General features: G+C 45.0%; 2 pseudogenes; both read right to left on the reverse strand.

Moving 5' to 3' along the window:
* Nucleotides 1-1,117: 1,117 nt before the first annotated feature.
* Nucleotides 1,118-2,937, reverse strand: LOC112604627 (annotated as a pseudogene).
* A 2,391-nt stretch (nt 2,938-5,328) lies between these two features.
* Nucleotides 5,329-8,365, reverse strand: LOC112626092 (annotated as a pseudogene).
* Between the last annotated feature and the right edge of the window lie 14,189 nt (nt 8,366-22,554).

A 22,554-nucleotide genomic window follows, 5' to 3' on the forward strand; every position in this document is an offset into this window, starting at 1 on the left:
CTTTTTCATAAGGAGCCCTCCTTACCACCCCCCCCTCCCCCCCGCCACACACAATTATATAAACCTCAGGCTTTCACAAAACCTGGATCTGTCCCTGCTGGTTACACTCTTTAGGGTGACTGCTTTAATAACAAACACTGCAAATAAGAGCTTCATGAGTATTTTTTTCTGAGTTCGCAAGTTTATTATGAAAAACTCTGTAGTGCTCTTGTGCAATAAAACATCATTTTACAGGAAGGGGCAAAAACAGCTGTTCAAAACCACTCACCAGGTTCTGACAATAACGAAGAATGACATGGGGCTGAGATTTGAGAAGGGGACGAACTGAGCACAGGCAAGTCATAATTAAATTAAACGGTATCCCTGAAAAATAAACAGAGCGATTTCAAAACTTTTAAGTAGAGGGGAGGGCTTGGCATTTATTTTTTTAAATTTCATTAAGATCCAGTGATTGTTTTCTGCTACCCCTATGTACAGTCACGCTGAGTTAAGCTATAGCTAGATGGAAGTTACATTGTATTCACAAAGTGAATTTACATCTTATTATGTGCGGTCTCTCAAAGAAAGCAAAAGTAACTGCAAACACCATGTTGCTCTAGCACAAAATGAACTGGTTCATTCTAAAGTGATCACGGCTTGGTGACAAAAAGCTTTGTATTTTTATATGGCGCAGCTTTCGGTCCATGTGAAAACAAATTATTTGAATGTTAACTATTTTCTTACACTTTGGAGTTACTGTTGCTGTTCCCATTTCCATTAAGTCAATATATAATTCACGGCAATCCTGTTTAAATTTAAAATTCCTTTTCCTTTTCTTTTTTCTTTTTGAGATGGATTTTTGGTCTTGTCTCCCAGGCTGGAGTACAATGGCACGATCTCAGCTCACTGCAACCTCCACCTCCTGAGTTCAAGCAATTATCCTGCCTCAGCCTCCCCAGTAGCTACGATTACAGACGCATGTCACCATGCCCAGCTAATTTTTATATTTTTAGTAGAGATGGGGTTTCACCTTGTTGCCCAGGCTGGTCTTGAACTGCTAACCTCAGGTGATTCTCCCACCTTGGCCTCCCAAAGTGCTGAGATTACAGGTGTGAGCCACCACGCCCAGCTTAAAATTTCATTACAGGAAGTAATCTGGGGTACAATGAGTAACATGTGGCTTGCCTCTGTGAGGTGCTGGGTCAAACTGCAAAAAAGAATATTTTACAGTATTATCAAGTTCCATGATTGCAGTGTGGTTACCACAATGATAGCAATAGTTTGGAATACTGAAGATAGCTACTACATTCCAGTCATGACACCAGTTATGTCCCACTGTCACCAGTTGGTGAGCTCTAGACACCAACCTGAGGCCATTGGCACGATTAAATGTCTCAGAACTATCTTGCAAAAAGGTGTATCCAGCTCCTCAAAGAAATATACCCCAGTCACCATGGTCATCTGGATCTGAGTATAGCAAGTCACCCACTGGACTCTCACGGGGGAATTTTCTGTAGGCAATTCAGTGTTCTGATGTGATGCAGTGTATCTCCAGATGGCGACAGGCCACCATGGAGACCGAAGAGCTGCCCATCCACCTAGGCAGTGAGAGGAAGATGGCCTGTAAAGGCCGGACACAGTGGCTCATGCCTGTAATCCCAGCGCTTTGGGAAACCAAGGCAGGTGGATCACTTACGCCCAGGAGTTCAAGACCAGCCTAAGCAACATGGTGAAAAACTCATCTCTACAAAAAAATACAAAAAATTAGCTGGGCAAGGTGGTGCACACCTGTAGTCCCAGCTACCTGGGAGGCTGAAGTAGGAGGCTCACTTGGGCCAGGGAGATTGAAGCTGCAGTGAGCCAGGTCTGTGCCATTGCACTCCAATCTGGGTGACCCAGTCTTTGAAAAAAAAAATCTGTAAAATATTTATAAACATTTGCATTTCAATATTTTCTTAAACACTCATCATAGGAACCATAAACTTGTGTGATCTGCCTGCTCTCATGATCCCTTGGAAGAATGGTGAAGCATTCACGGTAAGAAACCCTAAGGGCTAGGAGCAACATAACTATTTCAATTAAATGATATACTCTGTCAATATAATCTCCTGTAAACAAGTAATTTGTATCTGGTAATTTTCTATTACTTTTTTTTTGAGACAGGGTCTCGCTATATTGCCCAGGCTGGTCTCGAACTCCAGGGCTCAAACAATTCGCCTGCCTTGGCCTCTGAAAATGCTAGGATTACAGGTGTGAGCCATCACGTCCAGCCTGTATCTGATAATTTTCTTTTTTCTTTTCTTTCTTTTTTTTTTTTTTTGAGACGGAGTCTCGCTCTATCACCCAGGGTGGAATGCAGTGGCACGCTCTAGGCTCACTGCAACCTCCGCCTCCCAGTTCAAGTGATTCACCTGCCTCAGCCTCCTGAGTAGCTGGGAGGCTAATTTTTTTTTTTTTTTTTTTTTTTGAGACAGAGTCTCGTTCGTTGCCCAGGCAGCGGCGTGATCTCGGCTCACTGCAAGCTCCGCCTCCCGGGTTCACGCCGTTCTCCTGCCTCAGCCTCCCAAGTAGCTGGGACTACAGGGGCCCGCCACCTCGCCCGGCTAATTTTTTGTATTTTTACAGAGACAGGGTTTCACCGTGTTAGCCAGGCTGGTCTCCAACTCTGATCCCAAACGATCCGCCCGCCTCAGCCTCCCAAAGCGCTAGGATTACAGGCATGAGCCATTGCGCCTGGCCATCTGGTAATTTTCTAAACAGTTCCATGAGATCATGAAATTGCCCACGCTTATCTCCAGAGACAGTGACTGGACACCAAACCTCTTGCGCATTGGATTCTTCTGTTGGGATTTCTTTAGCCTCCTTGCAGAGGCTCTTGACCCGGGACTTGGATAGCTACTTTCACTGGTTCAGCTGCTTGATCCACTGGTCCAGCTCCTTGGAGAACACCTCATCCATGATGCCACCTGTCCGAGCTGGCTGCTGCACACGGGCCACATGCATCTGTGGCCACTGACAGTTGCTGGGTGCCGGTGCTGGCCCACAGACTCTCCACAGTGCTCGGCCAACAACTGCTGTGTCTCTTCCCTACTCACTCTGGCTGCACAGCTTGGTTCTCTGAAATTGTGAGAATTTCGAAATACTTGACACAACAAAGTTCAATTGAGTTCAAAGTCCACTTACATCATTTCGAGCAATTTCATTCATTCACGCCAGAAAAGCAAGTACTGTTAGAGTCTTTCATTAAAATTTCAATTTCACTTTAAAATTTTGCTCAGGAATTTTGTGTAGCTGTTTCAAACACAAAATCTAAAAAGTGATGTGCACAGAAGGAAGCTCAGATCTCGAAATAAAACTTTTGAAAAGATTTTATTTGGAAGTATTTACAAATTCAACATTTAATATCTTTGCTAATTGTTTTTCAAGGGGATCCCAGGCCCATGAAATTAGATGATTATAATTCTTGGTTTATGGCATATTCTTTTTTTTTGAGACAGAGTCTTTTACTATGTCACCCAGGCTGGAGTGCAGTGGTGTGATCTCAGCTCACTGCAACCTCTGCCTCCTGGGTTCAAGTGATTCTCCTGCCTCAGCCTCCCGAGTAGCTGGGATTACAGGCGCACGCCACCATGCCTGGCTAATTTTTTTTTTTTTTTTTGTATTTTTAGTAGAGATGGGGTTTCACTGTGTTGGCCAGGCTGTTCTCAAGCTCCTGACCTCAAGTGATCTGCCTGCCTCGACCTCCCAAAGTGCTGGGATTACAGGCATGAGTCATCGCACCCGGGCAATGGCACGTTCATAACAGGTCCAGGGCCAGCATGGTGGCTCATGCCTGTAAGCCTGACACTTTAGGAGGCTGAGGCTGGAGGATGGCTTGAGCCCAGGAGTTCAGGACCAGCCTGGGCAACATACAGAGACCCTGTCTCTACAAAAAATAAAAACAAATTAGTTGGGTGTGTTGGCATGAGCCTATATTCCTGGCTTCTTGTGAGGTCCAGATGGAAGGATTGTTCAAACCCAGAAGTTCGAGGCTGAAGTGAGCTGTGGTCGTGCCAATGCACTCCAGCCTGGGTGACAAAGTGAGACCCTGTCTCTAGAAACACTTTGTCTCTGAAAAAAAAAAAGAAAAAAGAAAAGAAAAAAAAGAGGCCAGGCCTGGTAGTGGCTCATGCCTATAATTCCAGGACTTTGGGACACCAAGGTGGGAGGATCGCTTGAGGAGTTTGAGACCAGCCCAGGCAACACAGAGAGATCCTCACCTCTACAAAAAATAGAAAAAATTAGCTGGGTGTAGTGTCACAGGCCTGTAGACCCAGATAGCTTGAGCCTGGGAGGTTAAGGCTGCAGTGAGCCATGATCGTGCCACTGTTCTCCAGCCTGGGGGACAGAGCAAGACCGCTTCTCAAAAACAAACAAATAATAATAATGTAACATCTCACCCCAAACCAAAGCTAGTACCTTGACTTTCTAGGTTCAAATAACTGTACATGTATCCCCTGCAGCATGGATCCTGGACATTTTGCTTTTGTGGGCCTCTTCCTTAACACACATATACACGTGCACAAAAAATATATGTATAGCACACGTGTACAAAAATATATATGTATATGTATATTTTATGATTGCATTGGTAATAAAGAATATGTTGTTATATAGTAAAACATTTTCTTTGACCTAAAAAGTTCATTAGTTTCTTTTGATTAAAAAGATAATAATAACGGCCAGGGGCGGTGGCTCACTTCTGTAATCCCAGCACTTTGGGAGGCTGAGGCGGGTGGATCATGAGCTCAGGAGTTCGAGACTAGCCTGGGCAACACAGCAAGGCCCCCGTCTTTACAAAAAATACAAAAATTAAAAATTAGCCAGGCATGGTGGCGTATGCCTATAGTTCCAGCTACGCAGGAGGCTGAGGCACGGGAATCGCTTGAACTGGGAGGTGGAGGTTGCAGTGAGCTAAGATAGCATGACTGCACTCCAAACTGGGCAACAGAGTGAGACTCTGTCTCAAAAAACACAACAAAACAAAACAAAAAACACATTCTTATGGACCCCTAAAAGTATTGTGGGCCCTAGGCACGGTGCCTATGGTGCTTCATGGATGAGTCAGCCTTCCTTCCCTGGCACCAGGTCCCCATCAGCCTGGGTCCTGTGCTAACCATTCTCATTTTCCTTGTTATAATTTCTTGCAAGGATATATATTCCTTAAGAGTACATTTTTGATTATAGCACAACTTATGTGTTTCAAATGGACAAAAATTAGTATCATTTACAGTATCTTAAGATAAATTTCCTTTGAATGAGCTTCTTTTCCTGTACTTTGAGGTCTACAAGATGTATCTAGAAAATTTACTACTGTGGAAAATGAAGCCTTTTAAAGCAAACTTCAGGGGCTCGAAGGAAAAGGGCCTGTGGTTTTTCTTTTGGATAATTGCTGTAATGCTGTCCTTCAGGTGGCTGAGGGAATTTCATGTTTTCACTAGACTTCATTAGACACTGAAGCTCTTGCAGGGTAACTTTGATGTTACATGGATTCTGTCATTTTGCTAGCACTAATAAGGTTCTTGGTCCACCACTCCATTAGAACTACTAACTCCATTCTTATTAACTTTTGTTACAAGTCTTACAAAGGGAGGTGCTGTGGAGTATTTAGGTCCATATTCTGTTGTTATAGCTGCATATTCTGTTTTCATAAATTGACTACCATCTTGTGTTGCTGTTGCTCGAAGGCTCAAAATAGTATTTTTAATGTTAGTCTTTTTTAACTTCACAAAATAATATAATCTTCTTTTTTTTTTTGGTCAGAGACAGAGTCTTGCTCTGTCGCCCAGGCTGGAGTGCAGTGGCACGATCTTGGCTCACTGGAACCTCCGCCTCCCAGATTCGAGCAATTCTCCTGCCTCAGCCTCCCGAGTAGCTGGGATTACAGGTGCCCACCACCTTGCCTGGCTAATTTTTCGTATTTTTAGTAGAGATGGGGCTTCACTATGTTGTCCAGGCTGGTCTCCAACTCCTCACCTTGTGATCCGCCCACCTCAGCCTCCCAAGTGCTGGGATTACAGGCATGAGCCACTGTGCCTGGCCTATAATCTTTTGAGATCTACTTTTCTCGCTTACTATCAGATTGGCAAGATTAATTCATATCTGAGGCGTGTCTCTGTAGTTCATTCATCTTGATTGCTGTCTATTGTGTACCATACATGAGCGTATCAAGGTCTATTCATCACTCTCCCATCGCATTTGCCATAGGGTGTGTTTTCATCCCTTCCTATAGAAAAAAAACAACCCCAATACTTCAATGGCTTATTGTACGAAACATTTATTTCTAGTTCTTATTCTGTAAGGCCAAGAGTCAGCTGCAGCTCTGCTAGGAAAAGGTCTTTTTCCAACAAAGAGGCCTAGCAAGGTGAAGAGGGAATTAATAATTATGAGCAAATGCAACGAATCCCCGGTGGTTTCCAGTTTTACTGCATGGACAGCGTAGCTAGGGTAAAACTGTTGGGTCATAAGCTATAAGAATGTTTGGTTTTAGAAGACTATGCCAGACTTTTCCATGATGGTATCACCAATTTAAATTCCCACCAGCAACATGCAAGAGATCCTGGAGCTCTACATCCTTCCAACACTCCATATTATCAAACTTTAAACTGTTGCAAATTGAAGGGATGTAAAATGGTGTTTCACTGAGCCTCGGTTTGTGTTTTCCTGATCACTAACAATGTTTGACATCTCTTTAAACTTACTGGCTGTATGTGTTTCTTCTTCTCTTAAATGCCTGCTCGGCTGGGCGCGGTGGCTCACACCTGTAATCCCAGCACTTTGGGAGGCTGAGGGAGGCGGATCACTGAGGTCGGGAGCTTGAGATCAGCCTGACCAACATGAAGAAACTCCGTCTCTACTAAAAATACAAAAACTTAGCCAGGCGTGGTGGCACCTGTCTGTAATCCCAGCTACTCGGGAGGTTGAGGCAGGAGAATCACTTGAACCCCAGACATGGAGGTTGCGGGGAGCCGAGATCATGCCATTGCACTCCAGCCTGGGCAACAAGAGCGAAACTCTGTCTCAAAACAAAAAACAAACAAAAAACACCTGCTTATACCTTTTGTGTCCACTTTTCTTTCTTACTGAATTGTAGAAGTTTTGTTTTGCTTTGCTTTTTTAAGGAACTTGCTGTGTCCCCTAGACTAGAGTGCAGTGGTACGATCGTGGCTCACTGTAGCCTCAACCTCCCTGGGCTCAGGTGATCCTCCCACCTCAGCCTCCCGAGTTGCTGGGACCACAGGCACACCACTTATATTTTCTACTAAGAGTTTTAAAGTTTTATTTTTGAAATTTAGGTCCTTAACCAACTAGTGCGGATCTTTGTTTATGCTGTGAGGTAATTTTTCCAGCTCTGTTTATTGGCCCAGCCTCCTTTTCTTCACTGTGATGTGCTGCCCCTGCCGCATATACATACCATATATATGTGGAACTGATTCTGGTCTCTCTACTCTTTCTCAGGGGTTAACGTGTCTGTCCCTGTGTGGATACCATGCTGTCTTAATGGCTGTAGCTTCATCGTGAGTCCTGATTCCTGGCAGGGATGAGGAACCCCGCCCCACCCCACCCCCGCTACTCTGCCCAGTAACACAGAGAAGCACCCTGTACTGGCTCTGCTCCTTCCAAATAAGTGGCCTCGGGCATACTGTCTATTTCCCTTTTGAATCTTGGTATTCTTGTGCGTAAACCGGGGAATAATGATTCTACCTCATAAGAATGTTCTGAGGATCCAATAAGACTGTACGTAAATAAAGCTTCTGGCACAGCGCCTGTTTGTTGCCCCTGAATGTTTGTGAAATGGGGCCCAGAGACGTTCAATGACGTGCTCAAGGTCACAGGACCAGACCCATTCCATGCTGTCTTCTCACTGCTGAGCTTCAAAGACCATTTCCAGATAAGTTAGCTTCTCAGAGTCTTTCTTCCATTTTCTTCCCTTCCAGAAAAAAACAAAGGAAAGAAAGAAAGAAAGAAAGAAAGAAAGAAAGAAAGAAGGAAGGAAGGAAGGAAGGAAGGAAGGAAGGAAGGAAGGAAGGAAGGAAGGAAGGAAAAGAAAGATGAAAGAAAGAGAGAGAGAGAAAGAAAAAGAAAGAAAGAAAGAAAGAAAGAAAGAAAGAAAGAAAGAAAGAAAGAAAGAAAGAAAGAAAGGGAAAGAAAGAAAGAAAGAGGTCTATTTCCAAAAGCTCACAGCATACCACAGTTCCCAATGACTGCATCTTTTTTGGCTTTTTCTTATCTAATGGGAACAGAATGAACTGGATCAGGGTTTCTCTAACAATGTTGGAGAGGAAGTCAGGTTTATTTAAAATTTAACTTCTTTTGGCTCTGTTACCACTGGCCTTGGCTGAGCCATGGCTCGAGGGCATCCGAAAGCAATGAGATCTGGGCATGGTTTCCAGGAGAGTCCCTGGGAGCAACAGTGAAGTGTCCCTGAACTTGTCATCATGGAAATTACGGTGGCCTTGAGGGTTAATCACTGAAGTCAGCATGTAAAGCTGGGTCTGCGTCTGTGTTGCTCCCTCTGTCTCTGCGGATCCCACACAGCCAAGACACAGAGCAGGTGCTCAGTGTGGAATAAACAAAGGAAAGTGGGCAGAAAGATTTACAGTCACCTTGAGGAGACGGTTTGACCTCATTGCAGAGACATTAACAGAGCCAAAGAAAGGGTGTGCAGCTTCTCAGGAGATTTGTTGCTATTATAGTAAGAAAGGTTTGGAAAAGAGTGTGAGCATCTTAAAAGTTACAATAATTAAAGCGTGTTAGCTCAGAAACTGAAGACAAAGAAGTAGAGTGGAATTGAATTCACAAATAGACCTAACCACATAAGAAAATCTGGTGTACGATAAGGGTGGCATTTCACATATGTAGGGGGAAACTACATGTTGATGAGCCTTCTGAAAAAAAGCCAAACTGAATCTCTAACTTACTGCATGCACTGAAATAAATTCCAGATGGATTAAGTATGCATAGGTAAAAAAAAAACCATAAACATGCTAGAAGAAAATATCAGAGAATGTTTTCCTAATCATGGAGTGGAGAAAATCTTTCTAAAATATGACACAAATCCCAGAAGTTTTCAAGGAAAAGATGGTCAGGCTGGGCGTGTAGCTCACGTCTGTAATCCCAGCACTTTGGGAGGCTGAGGCTAGTGGATCACCTGAGTTCGGGAGTTCGAGACCAGCCTGACCAACATGGAGAAACCCCGTTTCTACTAAAAATACAAAAATTAGCCGGGTGTGGTGGTACATGCCTGTCATCCCAGCTACTCAGGAGGCTGAGGCAGGCAGGAGAATCCCTTGAACCAGGGAGGCGGAAGTTGCAGTGAGCAGAGATCGCGCCATTACACTCTAGTCTGGGCAACACGAGTGAAACTCCATCTCAAAAAAAAAAAAAAAAAAAAGAAGATGGACAGATCTTACTACATAAATATTTTAAAACTTATGTAGGGGGAAAAAACATATGCAAGGCAAATGACAAACACTAAACTATAAAAAGTATTGATTTGCTTTCCACATGGCAGATGATATGCAAAGACTTCCTACAAATCAACTTAAAAAAAAAAAAAGTACAGGCCAGGAACAGTTGCTGACGCTTGTAATCCCAGCACTTTGGGAGGCCAAGGCACGCAGATCACAAGGTCAGGAGTTCGAGACCAGCCTGGCCAATATGGTGAAACCTTGTCTCCACTGAAGATACAAAAAATTAGCCGGGTGTGGTGGCATGCATCTGTGACCGCAGCTACTTGGAAGGGTGAGGCAGGAGAATCACTTGACCTGGGAGGTGGAGGTTGCAGTGAGCCGAGATCGCGTCATTGTACTCCAGGCTGGGCAACAGGGTGAGACTCTGCCTCAAAAAAATAATAATAATAATAATTAATTATATTTAAAAATTTAAAAAGTACAAAGGAAGGAAGAAAACCATGAGTAAGAAAAATACGACCAGGCGTGGTGGCCCACACCTGTAATCCCAACACTTACAGAGGCCTAGGCGGGCAGATCAATAGAGGTCAGTAGTTCAAGACCAGCATAGGCAACATGGTGAAACCCTGTCTCTACCAAAAATACAAAAATTAGCCAGGCATGGTGGTGGGCGCCTGTAGTTCCAGCTGCTTGGGAGGCTGAGGCAGGGGAATCGCTTGACCCTGGGAGGAGGAAGTTGCAGTAAGCCAAGATCACACCACTGCACTCCAGCCTGGGCAATAGAGTGAGACTGTCTCAAAACAAGAAAAGAAAAATAGACAAATGACATGGAAAAATACACTTTATAGAAGATGACATTCAAGGCCGGGCGCGGTGGCTCAAGCCTGTAATCCCAGCACTTTGGGAGGCCGAGACGGGCGGATCACGAGGTCAGGAGATCGAGACCATCCTGGCGAACACGGTGAAACCCCGTCTCTACTAAAAAATACAAAAAACTAGCCGGGCGAGGCGGCGGGCGCCTGTAGTCCCAGCTACTCCGGAGGCTGAGGCAGGAGAATGGCGTAAACCCGGGGGGCGGAGCTTGCAGTGAGCTGAGATCCGGCCACTGCACTCCAGCCCGGGCGACAGAGCCAGACTCCGTCTCAAAAAAAAAAAAAAAAAAGAAGATGACATTCAAATGGCCAATCAACTCAGGAAGAGATGTTTGACTCTATAGAAATCCAAATGAAAACAACAATGGAATAATATATTTCATGTATGTATCAGACTCTGCAAAAATCAAAAGGCACCCAGTGCTGGGGAGAGTGTCAGTTGGTCTCTCATCAGTCCTGGGGCAAATGCAAATTTCAACATTATTTTTGGAAAGAAATTCATCTATTTCATCAGAACTTTATATTCATGCGCCCTTTGATCAAATCCATTCCACCTTTGAGAATTTATTTTATTGAAATAATGGCAAAAGTGAGCAAAGATAAATATATAGGGGTTCTTTGCAGCATTGTTTATAATAACAAAAGACAGGAATCGCATGTGTATCACCAGAGAATTGGTTACTTCATGGTATGTCCATACTATACAGCTGATAAAAAGAATGAGGGAGATCTATCTACACCTGCCAATGTGGAAAGATGTGCCCGTCTTAGTGCTCTGTTTGGAAGACAAAGCAATTTGAATAACATATATTATATATCTATAAGATGTATTATTATATAGATAACATGTTATAACAGGTATTTTTATATGTTTATTATTACACATACATACATATATATATATATATATATATTTTTTTTTTTTTTGAGACAAAGTCTTGCTCTAACCCCCAGGGTGGAGTGTAGTGTCACGATCTCGGCTCACTGCAACCTCCATCTCCCAGGTTCAAGCGATTCTCATGCCTCAGGCTCCCAAGTAGCTGGGATTACAGACGCCCGCTACCATGCCCAGCTTATTTTTTGTATTTTTAGCAGAGACGGGGTTTGATGGCATTTCACTATGTTGGCTAGGCTGGTCTCAAATTCCTGACCTCAGGTGATCCACCCATCTCAGCCTCCCAAAGTGCTGGGATTACAGGTGTGAGCCGCCACTCCCAGCCTAATATTTCATTATATTTTTACTTATATTTTGAAAAGTATCTATTGGCCAGGCGCAATGGCTCATGCCTGTAATCCCAGCACTTTGGGAGGCCAAGGGGGGTGGATCACCTGAGGTCAGGAGTTCTAAGACCAGCCTGGCCAATATGGCAAAACCCCATCTCTACTAAAAATACAAAAATTAGCTGGGCATGGTGGTGCACGCCTGTAATCCCAGCTACTCGGGAGGCTGAGGAATGAGAATGGTTTGAACCTGGGAGGTGGAGGTTGCAGTGAGCTGAGATCACGCCATTGGACTCCAGCCTGGGTGAAAAGAGTGAAACTCCGTCTCAAAAAATAAAAAAAAGAAAGAAAATAATCTCTCTAGCTCTTTCCACATATATTTGTATATAAAAACACATACACATATGTATCTATATGATTATAATATGTATTATGTATACCTGGAAATTAACATACTAAAGTGCTGACAGTGAGATAGATTGAAGGCAAAGATTGAAATTCATTTTATTTCTCTATCACTGAAATTTTTTCATTGAGCACATTACTACTTTTGTAACAGTGTTAAAGAACATCTTTATTCAAAATTATTTTAAGGTCAAGGCAGGCAGATCACTTGAGGTCAGGAGTTTGAGACCAGTCTGGCCAACATGGTGAAACCCCACCTCTACTAAAAATACAAAAATTAGCTGGGCATGGTGGCGCACGCCTGTAATCCCAGCTACTCAGGAGGCTGAGGCAGAATTGCTTGAACCCGGGAGGTGGAAGTTGCAGTGAACCAAGCTCCCATGACTGCACTCCAGCCTGAGCAGTAGAGCAAGACTTTGTGTCAAAAAAAAAAAAAAAAAGTATTTTAATTGATGTTATGCTTACTAAAAGTCGGTCTGGAAGGACAGATGACTCCCAGACTGCTAACAAATAGGGTTTTGTCCTGGGCCACGTTTCCCTCCTCTGGCTGTTAGAGGTTTCCCACCAAGACTCCTGACTTCCTTTTAGAGCCAAGAGAGCCAAAGGGGCCCTTGGGTTGCCCAGGGCTCTTTGGGGCGTAGTAAATAGGCCCTAAATGCAGTGCAAGCCCACGCTTAACAATGAAGCTACCCTATCCAGCAGCCTTTTCACAGAGTGCGGGAATAGCAGCCTCGCCTTCCCACACCATACTGTGAGCTTCCCTAGGGCAGACACCAGGGCTCACTGTTGTCTGTATTCCTAGGAGCCAGCACAGATAATGTTACTCGAACTAATTTATTAACACAAACACAGACTAACACAACTCGCCCACCAGGCGATGGCAAAGCCTGGCTATAAAACTGGCACAAGGAAGAGAGAAAATTGATTAGCCATGAGTCACCAATGGCAGGAAAGCACGAAGGAGAAAAGGCAGATACACAAAGTCTGTCTACCAGCTGGTCCCTTTTAAAAAAGGGAGGAGGCAGACAGTGCCCCCTACAGGGCTAATGGAAATGGCGTCTGCCCTTTTTAGGAAGGAGGGCAGAGGTAGGTAGGGATGGAGGGGTGGGGAGGTGGGTGCGCGCTATGCTGTATTCTATCCTGCAACGCCAGTGAGTGAGACTGTAGATCGTGTTGCCACTGATGGCATCTGGTGGAAACGGCGTTTGTGGTGGAGATAACTTAATAATGTAGCATGTGCAGCACTGTGCTACAGCCCGCAAGAAATGGAAAGAATGGCAAGAAGTACTTGTTCGACACTGTGTCCCCAGCACCAGGGGCCTGGCACAGAGCAGGGGCTCACTAGAAGCTTGAGAAGGAAGGAATTCAGGGAGTGAGGTAAGGAGGGAGGACAAAGGGAGGAGATGGGGAAAATGACAGAAGGACCAAGAAGCTCTTTCCTTCCTTCCTTCCTTCCTTTCTTTCTTTCTCTTCCTTCCTTCCTTCCTTCCTTCCTTCCTTCCTTCCTTCCTTCCTTTCTTTCTTTCTTTCTTTCTTTCTTTCTTTCTTTCTTTCTTTCTTTCTTTCTTTCTTTCTTTCTTTCCTTCCTTCCTTCCTTCCTTCCTTCCTTCCTTCCTTCCTTCCTTTCTTTTTTTCTTTCTTTTTTGAGACAGGGTCTTGCTCTGTCACCTAGGCTGGAGTTTAGTGGTGTGATCATGGCTCATAGCAGCCTCTACCTCCTGAGTTCAAGCAATCCTGCTGCCTCAGCCTCCCAAGTAACTAGAACTACAGGTGTGTGCCACCACACCCAGCTAATTTTTAAAAAATAATTTTGTAGAACCATGGAATACTATGCAGCCATAAAAAAGAATGAGATCAGCTGGGTATGGTGGCTCATGCCTGTACTCCCAGCACTTTGGGAGGCCGAGGCAGGCAAATCACAAGGTCAAGAGTTCGAGACCAGCCTAGCCAATATGGTGAAACCCTGTCACTACCAAAAATATGGGAAATTAGCTGGGTGTAGTGGCAGGCTCCTGTAATCCCAGCTACTTGGGAGGCTGAGGCAGGAGAATCACTTTAACCTGGGAGGCAGAGGTTGCAGTGAGCTGAGATCATGCCACTGCACTCCAGCTTAGGCGAAAAGGGAGACTCCATCTCAAAAAATAAATAAATAAATAATAAAATCATGTCCTTTGCATGGACATGGATGGAACTCAAAGCCATTATCCTCAGCAAACTAATGCAGAAACAGCAAACCAAATACTGTATGTTCTCACTTACAAGTGGGAACTGAATTATGTCAACACACAGACACATGGTGGGGGGGCAACAGCACACACTAGGACCTGTTGGAGGGTAGGAGGTGGAAGAAGGGAGAGCATCGGGAAGAATAGCTAATGGATGTTGTACTTAATACATGAGTGATGGGATGATCTGTGCAGCAAACCACTGTGGCACACGTTTACCTACATAACAAATCTGCACATGGTGCACATGTATCCCCGAACTTAAAATAAGTGTTGGAAATCTGTTTAAAAAAAAGAAAAGAAAAGAAGAAATCTTTTGTAGAAACAGGGTCTCACTATGTTGCTCAAGCTGGTCTTGAACTCCTGAGCTCAAGCAATCCTCTTGTCTTGGTCTCCCAAAATGCTGGCATTATAGGCGTGAGCCACCGTGTCTGGCTGAGGAAGGTCTTTCCTAGTTTTATGACATGAGGGGATCCTTTGAGGGGATTCCTGGAAGGCTGCCTCCACTTCACTGCCCCTCCTTGGGCTTCCGCATTCTTATCTGTATATTGAGTATGGCAAAAGGAGAGATAAAAGGTTGGACTAGCTTAGTGATTCTGACCTGGAGTCCCAGAACCCTAGAGAATTCTCAAGATAGAATGGGTACCATGAACTATATTAGGACTTCTAAATGCATAACAAGAATGCATAAGCATTTACTTAGGATAAAACTGTATGTGCTGACAGGCCAGGTATCTTTCTATCGGGCTGGAACTCCATCACTCCCAAGGAACAGGGAAGCGTTTGAATCAAGTCCACTCTACAGGAAGACGGGCCAGGGTTAGACCACAGTCAGTCATGTGCCTTTAAGCAAGTGACTTAGCCTCTTTTGAGTGTCAGTTTTCTCCTAAGTAAAATGGGGGTGATAAGACCCCACTCAGAGGTTTCTAGTGGTGATTGAATGAGCTAGTACATGTAAAGCACTTGGCACGGAGGCTGGCCCAGAGTCAGCCCTCCGCAAATGGTAGTTGCTATAATGATTAATGCAGAAGAGGGAGTCTGAACATCTCATGCTAATCAAAAACCTTGATAGGAGCTATATATATATATATAGATTCATAAATAGTAGGAAATAAATGAATGATTAATTATTTAAGGCAGCTTGTTTGGAAGATGATGTCTTTTTTCAAATAGGGATGGAGTCTCGCTCTGTTGCCCAGGCTGCAGCCTCGACCTCCTGAGCTCAAGCAATCCTCCCACCTCAGCTTTCTGAGTATCTGGAGTACAAGTGCAAGCCACCACGCCCAGTTAATTTTTTTTTTTATTTTTTATTTTTATTTTTTTTTTGAGACAGAGTCTCGCTCTGTCGCCCAGGCTGGAGTGCAGTGGCCAGATCTCAGCTCACTGCAAGCTCCGCCTCCCGGGTTCACGCCATTCTCCTGCCTCAGCCTCCCGAGTAGCTGGGACTACAGGCGCCCGCCACCTCGCCTGGCTAGTTTTTTTGTATTTTTTTAGTAGAGACGGGGTTTCACCGTGTTAGCCAGGATGGTCTCGATCTCCTGAGCTCGTGATCCACCCGTCTCGGCCTCCCAAAGTGCTGGGATTACAGGCTTGAGCCACCGCGCCCGGCCAATTTTTGTTTTTTATAGAGACGGGGTCTCACTAGATTGCCCAGGCTAGCAACATCTTTTAAAACATGAGACCTCTTGGATGGAGAGTATTTAAGGTCAACTAAAAACAACAAATAAAAAATCTAAAAAGAAGAAAACGTGAGACCATACTTAGAAGTCACAAGAGCGAACTTTGTGGGACAAACGCTGAGCCTCTCTGTGTCAGGCCCCTTTGAGCTGGAGTTCAATAAGAGACTAAGCTCTCCTTCTGGGTCTTGGCGCAGTTCTCTCTTTTTGAACTGATTGATTGACTGATTGAGACAGGATCTCACTCTGTTAGCCCAGGTTGGAGTGCAGTGGCAAGAATATGATTCACTGCAGCCTCAACTTCCTGAGCTCAAGCAATCCTCCCAACTGAGCCTCCAGAGTAGCTGGGACCACAGACGCCAGCCACCATGCCAGGCTAATTTAAAAAAAAAAAAAAAAATTTTTTTTTTTTTTTTTTTTTTAAGAGTCAGGGCCTTGCCATGTTGCCCATTCTGGTCTCAAACTTCTGGGTTCAAGCGATCCTCCCACCTTGGCCTTCCAAAGTGCTGGGATTGCAGGTGTGAGCCACTGCACCCAGACTGTTCTGTCTTTTTGGAATGACTTTCTCTCCCTTTTTTATCTGGTTGACTCCTAGACACTGCCTCTAGGAAGCCTTCTGTGCTTGGCCCTTGACTCCCTTGAGTCAGTGCCTTTCCACAGCTTGCTGGATCAGTCCTTTGAAGGCACTTGCTATAGTGTGCAGTGCTTTCTTAGACCAGCAACTCTCACCCTTGACATCATCAGAATCACCACAGGGGCTTGTTAGAACAGAGATTGCTGGCCACGGGCCCCAGAGTGTCTGATTCAGCAGGTCTGCAGTGGGTCCTGAGAATGTGTGCTTCTACACATTCACAGGAGACGCCAGGCCTCCTGACCCGGGGGACACACTTTGAACCACTGGCTTAGACCACATGCTCTAGGACAGCAGGGATCTTGCCTATTTGTTCCCCACTGCACCTCCAGCAGCACCTCACAGTCTCAGCCATTACATGGAAAGACAAAGTCAAATAACAAGACGTAATGTACAAGATTTCCCAAGGCCTGTGTGCTGAGCCCACAGGTCGCGCCCGGGCTGGAGGTGTGAACTGTCTCTGAGAGGGCCATGTGAGTGCCCAGCGGGAGCAGTCTGGGAATGGCAGGAGGGCCATGTTCTGGGTCAGAGCGCCCTCTGGTGTCAACATCTCAGCTCTGCACCTGGAGCTGAAATTGGACGGGTGACATCAAGGGAGACCTCAACTGACCTCCCAGCCCCTGGTTTTCCCCGCTCAACCTCGTCCATGTCACCATCAGGAGTAACTTGCTAAAACCCAGCTCTGACCCTACTCGCCTTTGCCCCTCTCCCAGCTTAAGCCCCGCACTTGGCTCTCCACTGCCCTCTGGACAAACCTCAGTATTCAAGGTCCTTGGCTGTCCTCTGGTGACTCTCCGCTTTCTGTCCTGCAGTATCCTGTGGCTCTCCTTAGGCACTGTTTAATTTGTCCATACCAGACAGGTCATGGACTTTATGCCTTCCTACAAGCTATTGCTAACAGGACTGCAACCCCACCTTCTCCTCCAGAGAAACTGATCCTTTTTAATGTCAAATGTGGCCTCTTCCATGAAGCCTTCCTGGATTCTCCTAGGCAAAAGTGATTGTTTCTTCCTTTGTGTCTGTATAGCCTAGTGCACAGGCCACTCTGGAGTGGGGTCTGGGTCCTCTGAGACCATGAGCTCCCTCGGGCTCCTGACTCAGCTTTGGTGTATCAATAAATGCTGGAATCTACAAAGCTGTTTTCCTTCTTCAAAGCTAAAACCCACTGTCTACTACCTAAGTCTGCATAGCTCCTTAGATATTCAATAATTTATTCAACCAGCAAATATACCTGAGGCTTTTCTTTTTTCTTTTTTTTTACTTTTTTGATAGAGTTTTGAGCCCAGGCTGGAGTGCAGTGGCATGATCTCAGCTCACCGCAACCTCCACCTCCCGGGTTCAAGCGATTCTCCTGCCTCAGCCTCCCGAGTAGCTGGGATTACAGGCATGTGCCACCATGCCCGGCTAATTTTGTATTTTTAGTAGAGACAGGGTTTCTCTATGTTGGTCAGGCTGGTCTCAAACTCCTGACCTCAGGTGATCCGCCCACCTAGGTGGGCCTCCCAAAGTGTTGGGATTACAGGTGTGAGCCACCACACCTAGTCAAGGCCTTTCTTCTGGAAGGCATTAGTCAATCCCAGTGAGGGGGATACAGAGGAGAATAAAACAAGATGAAGTTCCTGGCCTCTGAGCTTACCTTATGGTAGGAGAGAATGACAATAAACAAAACCCTGTGTATTAAATACTGTTAAGCCATGCTAAATGGCATAGAGAAATTAAGCAGGGTAAAGGATAGAAGTTGATGGAGTGGTTCTATTTCAGGCAGTGTGGTTAAGAAAATACACACTGATGGCCGGACGTGGTGGCTCACGCCTATCATCCCAGCACTTTGGGAGGCTGAGGCGGGTGAATCATGAGGTCAAGAGTTTGGGACCAGCCTGGGCAACATGGTGAAACCCCTTCTCTACTAAAAATACAAAAATAAGCTGGGCATGGTGGCACACACCTGTAATCCCAGCTACTCAGGAGGCTGAGGCAGGAGAATCGCATGAACCCAGGAGGTGGAGGTTGCAGTGAACCGGGATAGCATCACTGCACTCCAGCCTGGGCAACAGATCAAGATTCGTCTAAAAAAAAAAAAGGGAAAAAAGAAAATACTCACTGATGAGGTAGCATTTGAGCAAAGACACAAAGTGCAGATGTGAACTGTGCGTGTGTCTGGGGGGAGGTATTCCTGCAGCGTGCAAAGGCCCTGTGATAGGAACGTGCTTAGCATGCTCTAGAAACTGCAAGTTGGCTGGTGTTTTAGGTCAGGGGATCCGGAAGCAGACTCTGAGAGGATTCCTGTATAAGTGATTCATTAGTGCTCCCTTAGGGGTAGGGTGGGGAATAACCAGCAAGGGCGTAGGGGAAGCAGGGCAGGGAAGAGGAGGAAACCAAGCAAGCGTGTGATTTCATGCAAAATCCAGAGGAAGGTAGTCTCAGCCTGATCCTATGGGGGAGGGGCGGAGCGGGGTAAGGTAGAGTGGGGTAGGAAGGGGAGTGCTGGCACATAAGTTACACCTCAGTGTTTGTTCCAACCTAAGGCAAGGTTGCTGAGACTTTCAAACTCTCCTCCCATCAACACCTGGCCAGGGTCATCCCAGGGAACTTTTTCAAGTAAATTCTCAGGCACTTCCTCTGGGCAAAGTGGGCTCCAGTAGGGCCCTATCCAAAGAGCCATAGGTACTAGGTGCTAGGTGTTGGGTACTAAGTACTAAGTGTTAAGAGAAAAAGCTTAGCAAAGTTGGGGGCACACACAACATGGAGGAAAAGGGGATCTTAAAAGGATCTGGGTAAAATGCTAACAGTACCTGTGAAAGTCAGTGAGGTTGAAGAACAGAAGTTAGAGTAGAATCATAAGAGAAGAGATAGTCAGCTGAGGCCAGATCAGGTAAACCAATATCTGATTTCACTCAAATAGGCAATGTGCTGAGCTAAAAAATCTACAGCTCTCCTTGCATCTAGGGGTGGATGCAGTTCCACACACTCAGATGTCAATAAAAGTCAGCTGGAGGCATCTAAGAAAGCATTGATTTCCTGATAGAGGCACCACATTTTTCTCCTCGCCACTTCCTTCTTTTTGCCTGGAATGTGAACCCGACGCTGGGGGTAAAGCAGTCATCTTGTAACGATGAGGTCACAATGAGGCAAATGTGAGAGTAAAAGCTTCGTACTAAGCATGGTGGAGGGGCCTGAGACCCTGGTGATGTCGCAGAGAGGCTGCACTAGCCTGGGATGCCTATCTCTAGACTTAGCATCTTTTTTTGAAAGTTAATAAATCCCTATTTGATGAAGTCTGGCTTTCTGTTACATGCCAGTGGGCATCATCCATAACCAACACTCCCTCCAAAGAGTTACAGATCTACACAGCCTCCCACATTCTGTGAGAGCACCTATTCCTGTTCCCACTCAAATGCACTGGATGTTATAAAGCTTTTTCCAGTTTGCCAGTCTTCCATGTGATAAATCCTATCTTGTTTTCTTTCTGTGTGTGTATGTATTTGGGTTTTGTTTGTTTGTTTGTTTGTTTGAGATGGAGTCTCACTCTGTCGCCCCAGCTGGAGTGCAGTGGCATGATCTCAGCTCACTGCAACCTCCACCTCCCAGGTTCAAGCGATTCTCCTGCCTCAGCCTCTCAAGTAACTGGGATTACAGGCACGCACCACAATACCCGGCTCATTTTTGTATTTTTAGTAGAGTCAGGGTTTGGCCATGTTGGCCAGGCTAGTCTTGAACTTCTAACCTCAAGTGATCTGCCCACCTCGGCCTCCTCAAAGTGCTGGGTTTACAGGTGTGAGCCACCACACCCAGCCGCCTACAGTGTGATTCTTGATGGAATTTCAGGACGAGTTATTGTTTGCTATTAAAAATGGAAAAATGGGCCAGTTGCGGTGGCTCACACCTGTAATCCCAGCACTTTGGAAAGCTGAGGTGGGCAGATCACTTGAGCCTAGGAGTTGGAGACTAGCCTGGGCAACATGGTGAAACCCTGTCTCCAGCAAAAAATACAAAAATTAGCCAGGTGTGGTGGTGCGTCCCTGTAGTCCCAGCTCCTCAGGAGGCTGAGGCGGGGAGATCACTTCAGCCTGGAAAGTTGGGGCTGCAGTAAGCTGTGATTGCACCACTGCACTCCAGCCTGGGCAATGGGAATGAAACCCTGCTTCAAAAAAAAAAAAAAAAAAAAGGTTTCTAAAGTTAACATATACCTACTCCGACCCAGTGTTTCTAGTTCCAACTATTCATTCAATAGCAACAGGTGCATATGCCCACAAAAAGATATGTGCAAGCATGTGTGTAACAGTTTTATTCATTATTGCCCCAAACTAGAAACAGCCCAAATGTTCAACAGGTGAATGAATAAAGAAATTGTGGTATATCCATACAATGGAATACTATTTAACAATAAAAAGAAATAAACTTTAGCCTTAAACAACAACAAAGATGGATTTCTCAAACATGATATTGAGAGAAAAAAGCCAAAAAAAGAGTAAGTACTGTATGATTCCATTGATTCAAAGTCCTAGAACAGACAAATCTAACCCACAGTGATAAAAGTCAGATCAGTGGTTACAGTGAAGAAGTTAAGTCACGTTGTGGAAGGATGGAAATTGTCTCTGTTTGAATCTGGTACTTTTTCGTTTTAGCATTAAAAAAAAGTCTATAAAATAGAGATGGGGTCTTGCTATGTTGCCTAGGCTGGTTTCAAACTCCTAGCCTCAAGCAATCCTCCCTCCTTGGCCTCACAAAGTGTTGGGATTGCAGGTGTGAGGCACTGCACCTGGCCTAAATGAGCATTTTGAATAGACTAAGATCTGTGTCTACACTGGATGAGTCTGTGTTTGCAGCCAGTGGCTACAAAAGGTATCAAGGTTTCACAAGATCATTTCAAAAATCCTGCGATTGAAGTAATACATTCTCTTTTTTTTTTTTGGGGGGGGATGGAGTCTTGCTGTGTCACCCAGGCTGGAGTGCAGTGGTGCAATCTCAGCTCACTGCAACCTCCACTTCCCAGGCTCTAGCAGTTCTCCTGCCTCAGCCTCCCGAGTAGCTGGGATTGCAGGTGCACGCCACCACCCTGACTAATTTGTATTTTAGTAGATATGGGATGTCAAGCCTCTGAGCCCCAGCTAAGCCATCATATCCCCTGTGACCTGCCCGTATATATCTAGATGGCCTGAAGCAACCGAAGAACCACAAAAGATGACATTCCACCATTGTGAGCTGTTCCTGCCCCACCCTAACTGATCAACTGACCTTATGACAATACACCCTCCCCGCCCTTGTGATAATGTACTTTGTGATATTCCCCTGCCCCCTTAAGAAGGTACTTTGTAACATTCTCCCAGCCCTGGAGAATGTACTTTATGAGATCCACCCCCTGCCCACAAAAAATTGCTCCTAACTCCACCTCCTATCCCAAACCTGTAAGAACTAATGATAATCCCACCCTTTGCTGACTCTTTTATCGGACTTAGCCCAGGTGAAATAAACAGCCTTGTTGCTCACACAAAGCCTGTTGGTGGACTGTCTTCACACGGACACGCATGACATGGGGTTTCACCACGTTGGCCAGGCTGGTCTCAAACTCCTGACCTCAGATGATCTGCCCGCCTTGGCCTCCCAAAGTGCTGGTATTACAGGTGTGAGCCCCTGTGTCCAGCCGCAATATATTCTTTTTAAAAAAAATTTAACCAGAAGCCCAAACCTCACCACACATTCTTTTATTCACAGACATGCTATCATAAAGGTTTCCTAAAAGATCTGAATTCCACAATAGATGATGTGATAAAAAATGGTGAATTAAAATCCAAGCCTCTCAGCCCTGTATGTTTTCAACCTTGTGTGAAGAAATAAGAAAATAAAATTATTATCTGTTGTTTCATACAGAAATGGGTTGATCCTCCAAAGGAACAGTTTTGTTAAGAGTGTATGAGTTTAAGAAATAATAATTTTAAAAAAAGGAGTTATGAGCTTAAAAAACAATAAAAATAAAATTTAAAAATTGTGAGTCACTCTCACTTTGCAGTGTTTTTTTGTTTTGAGACAGGGTCTTGTTCTGTCATCCTAGGCTGGGTGATAGTAGTATGATCATGGCTTACTTACCTCCCAGGC

The sequence above is a fragment of the Theropithecus gelada genome, chromosome 1, assembly GCF_003255815.1.
Source record: "Theropithecus gelada isolate Dixy chromosome 1, Tgel_1.0, whole genome shotgun sequence".
NCBI lineage: Eukaryota > Metazoa > Chordata > Mammalia > Primates > Cercopithecidae > Theropithecus > Theropithecus gelada.